Here is an 8,842-nt window from a genome sequence, read left to right on the forward strand (position 1 = left end):
ACATGCACACACATACACACACACTTGTCTGATAGTTGAGAGACCCTGTTTGTTTTGTTTTATTTTTTGGGATAATTGTATATATATATATATATATATATATATATATATATAATATTATTAGGGACAAAATCCAAAATTACAGGTAAAAAACTCAATTAAAATCAATTTATAAAAAATTAAAATTAAATTGAGCCTTATAGATAAAGTATATATAAAATATATATAGTTTTAGGGAAAATAACCAATTTTCAAGAACTCATCGATGAAAATCCACTATCACATATAGAAAAATTAATAATTAAAAGCACAATAAATGAGTATAATATAAAGTAAAGTAAATATCATAAGATAAATATAATAAAAAGATTACACGTGTTTCATAACCAATTTTCAAATAGAAAAGAAATTTAAATCGATTAAAATCAATTGAAATTATCGAAAATAAGTTCTATTCAAAAATATAGCTACTCGTCAGATCGTAAGTAGAACAATAATTAGATATATATCTCAACCAACAATAAGTACCAAATGAATTAATATGAAATACTTATTATATAAAGATAGAAAAATTATTTAAAAAATATCATAATATCAAAATAATAGTAGCTATATTTTTGAATAGAACTTATTTTCGATAATTTCAATTGATTTTAATCGATTTAAATTTCTTTTCTATTTGAAAATTGGTTATGAAACACGTGTAATCTTTTTATTATATTTATCTTATGATATTTACTTTACTTTATATTATACTCATTTATTGTGCTTTTAATTATTAATTTTTCTATATGTGATAGTGGATTTTCATCGATGAGTTCTTGAAAATTGGTTATTTTCCCTAAAACTATATATATATATATATATATATTAGTCAATCCAAACAAGCAAGAAAAAACAAACAACGCGAGGACGTGGAATAAGTACAGTGTTATTGGATGCTCAGGAAATGAAAGAAAGAGGATTTCATGTTTCGAGCAGAGCTCTTCATCAGAAATATAGAAAAAGTCCAAAGAAGGGAAGACAGAGAAAGAAAATCGCTAACGATACACACGCAATCACATATTGAAATGACCGGAAGGGGATGGGTGAAGAAAAAACATACATACATACATACATACATACATACATATATATACACACACACACAAAACCAGATATATATAATATATATATATATATATATATATATATATATATATATATATATATATGTGTGTGTGTGTGTGTGTGTGTGTGTGTGTATATTGTGAAGGTGCATGGCTTGGTGGTTAAGGTATTTGGTTCGCAATCATGAAGTCAGGTCGATTCCTAGTGGTGGGTAGTGTCCTTGAGCAAGACACTTTATTTCACATTATTCCAGTTCACTCAGCTGGTCTTGTCACATTCTGTGTCGTACACTAGAAGGTAGCGAGCTGGCAGAAACGTTAGTATGCCGGGCGAAATGCTTAGCGGTATTTCATCTGTCTTTACGTTCTGAGTTCAAATTCCGCCGAGGTCGACTTTGCCTTTCATCCTTTTGGGGGGGTCGATAACTTAAGTACCAGTTACGCACTGGGGTCGATGTAATCGACTTAATCCCTTTGTCTGTCCTTGTCTGTCCCTTCTATGTTTAGCCCCTTGTGGGCATTAAAGAAATAAGAAACATTAGCACAGTGGACGAAATGCTTTGTGGTATTTTGTCTGTCTTTACATTCTGAGTTCAAATTCCACTGAGATCTTTCATCCTTTCAAGGTCGATAAATTAAGTACCAGTTGCATACTGGGGCCAATCTTATTTGACTGGCCCCCATCCCCCAAAATTTTGGACCTTGTACCTACTGTAGAAAAGATTTTGTTTTATACACTAGGTTCACATGCTTATGTGTAATTATGCATATATTTCTCACCCCACCTCTTTGTCTCTCTCTCTCTCTCTCTCTCTCTCTCTCTCTATCTATCTATCTATATATATATATATATATATATATATATATATATAGAGAGAGAGAGAGAGAGAGAGAGAGAGAGAGAGAAATATATGTATATATGTGTATGTACACACACAAACCGAAATACAGGTATAGCCGTGTGATTAAAAAGTTTGCCTCCCAACCACATGGTTTTGGGCTCAGTCCCACTGCATGGCATCTTGAGCTGACCAAAGCTTTGTGAGTGGATTTGGGAACTGAAAGAAGCCTTTCATATTATGTATGTGAATTTACGTATGGTTTTGTGGATGTTTGTCTTTGCCCCTTTGCTTTAACATTACACAATAGTTGTAAACGTGCATCACCGTTATATAAGGCTGGGGGGGGGGGGGGGTCGTCCTTTATTTCTAGTCTTCCGTGAAAGGAATATCCAGCCATGGGGAAATTTTACATCTCGTTTGGAAACTGAGGGTTGGTCACAAGAAGGACATGATGTAGTGATGATGTCAACAGCAACGACAACGATGATGATGATGACAATGATGAGGAAATTGGTTATCGTGTTGGGAGAGGAAGTGTCATGTGGATGGGGGAGGTTACATTTAATGGAATTATTTTACACATTTTGTTTTTTTTACGAAAATTAGGCAAAGGAGGATGGTTATCAGTTATCAGTCATTTGTCATCAGTCACAATCTTCGAACCTGAATGCTTACAACAGAGCAGATTCCACTATAGGCACCCTAGGGACCAAATAAGGGTGTTAAACAGGGTGATTGATTTAAGTCCATCTCTCAGCAACAGGAACAAACCCCTCTAAAGGGATTCCCCAGAGTTTCTCTTTAGCAAATTTCACTGATAAGATTTTGGGTATGGAAGAAAAAAAAAATTTGCGTGGGGTACCTCACACTGGGATTGAAATCAAAACAACGGAGTCGTGAAGTAGACTCCTTCCCCACACAACAACGCCTTTGTTAACAAGCGACAGTAAAACGCCTAACTAGTATTTACGTTTTGTTTACGTTCTGGGACCTGCTACTGGTGAATTAGATATTCCTCATTGTGGGTAGTGGGGTCAATAAGATTGCAGAAGTTCTGATGTACTTTTATGACCCCAGTGACCTTAGATAACCTCTGGGTCACTTTTAGAAGTCGTTATGTAATTCAAGGGTTCTCTCATACGATAGGAATTTAGTTACATTTCTTTTTGCTTTGAGACTTCACCATCCAACCACACAGGATACTAGGGTCAATAAAGTAATTATCAATATCATAACCTAATATCGATCTATTGGTTTTAGCCAAACACATTTTCCATAAATATTTCAAAAGTGAGAAATGGACTTACTATTTCATACATTCGACGGATATTTGTCCTCATCTTGTTTGTCGTTAATACAACGTTTCGGATGATACACCCTCCAGCCTTCATCAGGTGTCTTGGGGAAATTTCCAACCTGGGTTCTCATTCCTAAGGTATTTTTCGATGTTGTTATTATTATTATTATTATTCAGGTCACTGCCCGGAATCGAACTCGGAGTCTTGGGGTTAGTAGCCGGCACTCTTAACCACTACGCCATATACCGTGTTTATCGTTAAATCTATCCTCATTGACGATAGAATCTCAATAAAGATTTTCACAGCTGTAATTATAACGTTGCTTATTTAAGAATAATGTACCTTGGACTGCATTAACCAAAGTTCCCTTACATATTTCTAACAGCAAAGTATGGTTTGACAGATATTTGACAACTATGTCGACATTTTGAAAGATTCCATAGAAGCACACACGCAAATTCGCTAAACTGAAATATTTACGTACAAAGGGAAGTAACTAACAATCGAGTTATCTCCCCTTTAACTCTTTTTTATTATGGGTTACATTTTTTTTTTTTCAAGTCTTGGCAGAATTGACAGAACTTCTAAGAAATGCCTGTAGGATTTCCTTATGGCCATTTATGTTCTGAATTCAAATGTCACCGAAGTCAACTGTGATTTTCATCCTTCCGGGAAATATAAATTTTTAAAAATTTATTACTGAAGTTAAAATAATCGAACGTACATTGTGCAGCATTATAGAAATCTTAGAATAGGGAATAAAACGAGTCAAAGAGAACAGCAGTTTTAATCCCATCATCTGCCTGTCTCTGAATCAACCTTTGCTGTATCGCTGGCTTATTCCGACATAAATAAAGCCAACAGATATGCATTCTGCCCACGACACCTGAGTAACAACAGCAGCAACAACTACTACAATAATAATAATTAATTCTTTTATTTGCCAGATAGAACGATAGACATAAAGTATGGAAATTTATATAGAATTAAATGATTTAAAAAATGTATACATAGACTTGGTTGTGTGGTGAGAAGTTTGCTTCCCACCCGCATGGTTCTGAGTTCAGTCCCACAGCGTTGCACCTTGAGCAAATGTCTTCAACTTATAGCCGCGGGTCGACCAAAGCCTTACAAAGAATAAGGTCGATTTGCTCGACTAAAGGTGGTGCCCCAGTATGGCCGCAGCCGAATGAATGAAAGAGTAAAAGAAACGTTGGCACGCCGGGCGAAATGTTTAGCGGTATTTCGTTTGCCTTTCAGCCTTTTGGGGTCGATAAATTAAGTACCAGTTGCGTACTGGGACCGATCTAATCGACTGGCTCCCTCCCCAAAAATTTCGGGTTGAAATATCTTTGATCATAGGTTTGCTCGATCAGAACGACAACAGCAACAACAACAATACTACTACTGCCACTGGCACTTCGTCGGTTGCGACGACGATGGTTCCAGTTAATCCGGTCAGCGGAACAGCTTGCCCATGAAATTAACATGCCCTCAACAGACATGTGTACCCTTAACGTAGTTCTCAGGGAGATTCATGGACATAGCGTGTGACAAGGCTGGCCATTTTGACTTATCATGTACAAGTCATTTTTGCCAGTTGATTTGAGTGGGGCAGCGTGAAATAAAATGTCTTGCTCAAGGATACAATGCTCCGCCAGGAATCGAACTTACGATCTCACGATCGTCAGCTGAGTACCCTAACCATTAAGCCACGCATCTTCACACTACTACAACTTCTACTACTACTACTGCTACTACTTTTGTTACTACTACTACTACAACATCTACTACTACTACTTCTACTTCTACTGCTACTACTACTTTTATTACTACTACTACTTCTACTACTACTACTTCTACTACTAATACTACTTCTACTACTACTACTACTACTTCTACTACTACCACAACCTCTACTACTACCACCACCACTACTACTACTGCTGCTGCTGCTACAATAATAACAACAACAAAATATCAGCAACAACACGAATCTCCCCGAAAAGTGAAATGAACTCATTCCTAATCCTGAACATTGATCATCAAAATTAAACTTCCATAAATATATCCATCCATGACCCTCTCTCCTAATAACTCCGAGAGGGTTAGAAACCAAAACGTAGCTGGATGGTGTTACGAAATACTAAACACTGTCAGGTTCAAATTGATTGATTGTTGTTTAACTTTACGTCAAGTTTGATCTTCATCCGGTGTGTGACTTATGAAGGCGCGTGGCTTAGTGGTTAGGGGTGTTGGACTCATGATCGTAAGATTGTGGTTTCGATTCCTGGACGGGATGAAGCGTTGTGTTCTTAAGAAAAACACTTCACTTGGCGTTGCTTCCGTTCGCTCATCTGGCAAAAGCGAGAAATCCTGCGACGGACCTGCGTCCCGTCGAGATGAGGGACCATGGAAACCAGGAAACCGACCCTTCAGGAACCCTTTTTCTTTTTTTCTTTTTTAGTGTATGACTTTAAACTGCATCCAGTAGTGGGGTCCTAGTTCGGGTGTTCCACGGTTTTCAGTGGTGTGGTTCCACTTATTAACCACTATTATTTCCAGGGTTACTCTAACCCGAAGTAGAAGCACCAGCCAGGGTCCCAGCAAATGGGTTATTTAGCAAATCAGTCAGTCAGATGATGTTCGATAGCCAGGGGAAGCGGGTGGCCGTCAAGGAGAAGGAAAACCCGGATTCCAAACCTCTGCTGTCTTACGATCTTATACATCAGAAAGTTTCGGGAATAAACTCTCGGGAGTCGAGGCCCTTTGTTGTCTATAATCTAGTTGTGGCAGCTTCTGCGACAACGCTGGTACTAAATTGTGATGGCCATGCTGTTTGTTCTTTTGGCTCCATCAGTTACGCGAAGAGTGGAGACACGCTGCATGGGGTAATCAACCTGCCTTCTTCACCAAACCGCTCAGGCTTTGGTTCGTCATCGAACGCCATATGCAGGAGAGACTTACGAATACATCAGAAGAAAGATTGATCCATAGAAAAGAACGCTTCGCTCAAAACAACGCCGGGATAAGTGAGGCTTGTGTGGAAAAGACTGCCATTCGTACATCGGGCAGTTCAGCCACAGACAAGACTGTTCCAGTGGAGTCGTCCTTCGTGGGCATTAATGATAACCAGAAACCATAGACAAGTTTGTCCGAACAAGCCTATGTAAGCATTTATCGAGTTTATGGGACAAGGGAAATAATCGGGCATCATTAGTTGCGAAGAATTATTTCCCTTGCATTGTTCTTTTGACGATAGAATTGTTTCCTATTGTTTGACCGTTTCGTAAACCTTGCTTTGCTCTTTATAGATCAAACATTTTAACAAACGCGTTCCAGCCCTGCCTAACCTGTCTTTATTTCATCAACTGTATCTAGGATTACATTATCCAATGTGTTCTTCCTTCATCCCGTTGTTGTTTAACTGCAGATCAGCCTTAACTGATCAGATTACTTAAAGGTGATCCAGACGTAACTCTCATTTTGTCTTGTATTCAAGATATTAATCTGTCTATCTTGGATGATAGCATCTGTGTTCTTCTTCTTTAAAGATACTAGGGTCCGATTTAATCGAGATTTGGTTGCTATTTCTAATTAATCCAGTGACTACAAAGAAATTCCCACGCTGGCCCGTAATCAATTTGTATACAAAGGCGCAGGCGTAGCTGTGTGGTAAGAAGTTTGCTTCCCAGCCACATGATTTCGGGTTCTGTCCCGCTGCATGGCATCTTAGGGCAACTGTCTTCTACTGTAGCCACGAAGCGTCCAAAGCCTTGTGAGTGGATTTGGTAGAGGGAAACTGAACGAAGCCTGTTGTATGTGTCTTTGTGTGTGTATAATGTATGCGCGATAATGGTTGTGTATGTGCATGTCACTTATTTAACCCCAGGTCAGCATATATATAGACGGCCTATGATCAAAAGCGTTCCATTGGTGACCGTCCATTCTTTTATTCAGCCAGTAATATATATATAGGACATCGTTATACAACGTGTCTTTTATTTTTTAACAGTAGTAAAGTGTAAGTTAAGGGAGAGATTTAGCTGCTATGTCTAGTAGTTGGGGCGATCAAGTGCAAGCATCCTCGTGTTTTACATAAGACAATTTCATTAAATAAGTTATTGAAAGCGTCGAACTGGCAGAAACATTAGCACGCCGGGCGAAATACTTAGCGGTATTTCGTCTGAGACCGATAAATTAAGTACCAGTTGCGTACTGGAGTCGATCTAATCGACTGTACCCCTCCCCCAAAATTTCGGGCCTTGTACCTAGAGAAGAAAAGAAAATACTGTCAGTTGCCTGGTAACCATCGGGATTTTTATTCATTGTGTGAATAAGATACGGGATGTTCTACAGAGTTGAATTGCTTCTGATCAAGAACATATTTGACCTGGGGTTAAATAAAAATGAAATCACTGACTGATGTTATTACGGCTCTATCCACCCCGCCCATTCCATCCAACTTAATATTGCAGCTTTTATTTCAAATAGATTATATCATTTATCGACCACACTATCAAACGTTGCTATACACCGATGGTCACGATGCGCTTCTTCTCTTTGTTATAAAACAAAGTAATGACTCCCTTCGGTCATCATGAATGACCATGGGATTGCACGTAGAAAGTAACCCAAAATTGTTTATGGAAGACCAGCAGTCGCCCATGCATATCAGCCTCCCCACTCCATGCCACTGATGTTATCCAAGGGAAAGGCTAAGACCAATACAGTTTGGCACCTGTGACGTCGCAACTCATTTCTACAGCTGAGTGAACTGGAGCAATGTGAAATTAAGTGTCTTGCTCAAGAACACAACACACAACCCGGTCCGGGAATCGAACTCACCACCCCATGATTGTCAGCCCGACGCTCTAACCACTGAGCCATGCGCCTTCACTTTCGAATCATACCAGTCCACCGGTCGGGCGGACAGACCAACATTCCCTCTAAACGAAACGCCAGTCTGTCACAAGGCTACTCATTTACAGTTGAGCGGACTAAAGCAACGTGATTCCTAGACCGGCGGTGCTCAAGAACACAGTACAGTGGCGGTCTAGGAATCGAAACCACGATTTTGTGCGCATCACCCAAATAACTACGCCATGCGCCTCCACAAATAGATTATATACAAAGAACAAATAATCTTTACCATTTGTTGGGGTTAAACCGTTAATTCTTATCCTAAACCAGTGGTGCTCAACCGGAGTGTATATGACTCTTGGAGTCAGTATAAGATTTTATGTTAAAATTTATCTGCAGTAAATTGGTCTTATGTCTATAAGAGCATAATACACAGCCCGGAATTGAACTCACTACCTCATGATTGTCAGCCCGACAAAATATTTTTTAAATTTAATTCCTAATAATACTCTTTTACTCTTTTACTTGTTTCAGTCATTTGACTGCGGCCATGCTGGAGCACCGCCTTTAGTCGAGCAAATCGACCCCAGGACTTATTCTTTGGAAGCCTAGAACTTATTCTTTCGCTCCTTTTTTGCCGAACTGCTATGTTACGGGGACGTAAACACACCAGCATCGGTTGTCAAGCGATGTTGGGGGGACAAACACAGACACAAAAATACACTCATAT

The 8,842-nt window shown here is 38.8% G+C and overlaps 2 long non-coding RNA genes across 2 annotated transcripts in view; one reads left to right on the forward strand and one right to left on the reverse strand.

The window, feature by feature from the left end:
* Nucleotides 1–3,717, reverse strand: part of LOC128249892 (uncharacterized) — a 75,574-nt gene extending 71,857 nt beyond the window's left edge. The window contains exon 1 of the long non-coding RNA XR_008266028.2: nt 3,259–3,717. This is a non-coding gene — a long non-coding RNA (uncharacterized LOC128249892). The remainder of the gene's footprint in view (nt 1–3,258) is intronic.
* A 2,145-nt stretch (nt 3,718–5,862) lies between these two features.
* The window catches only part of LOC128249907 (uncharacterized), a 62,532-nt gene continuing 59,552 nt past the window's right edge, over nt 5,863–8,842 (forward strand). Inside the window, exon 1 of the long non-coding RNA XR_008266058.2 lies at nt 5,863–6,418. This is a non-coding gene — a long non-coding RNA (uncharacterized LOC128249907). The remainder of the gene's footprint in view (nt 6,419–8,842) is intronic.

The sequence above is a fragment of the Octopus bimaculoides genome, chromosome 18 (assembly GCF_046866305.1).
Source record: "Octopus bimaculoides isolate indiv1 chromosome 18, ASM4686630v1, whole genome shotgun sequence".
Taxonomy (NCBI): domain Eukaryota; kingdom Metazoa; phylum Mollusca; class Cephalopoda; order Octopoda; family Octopodidae; genus Octopus; species Octopus bimaculoides.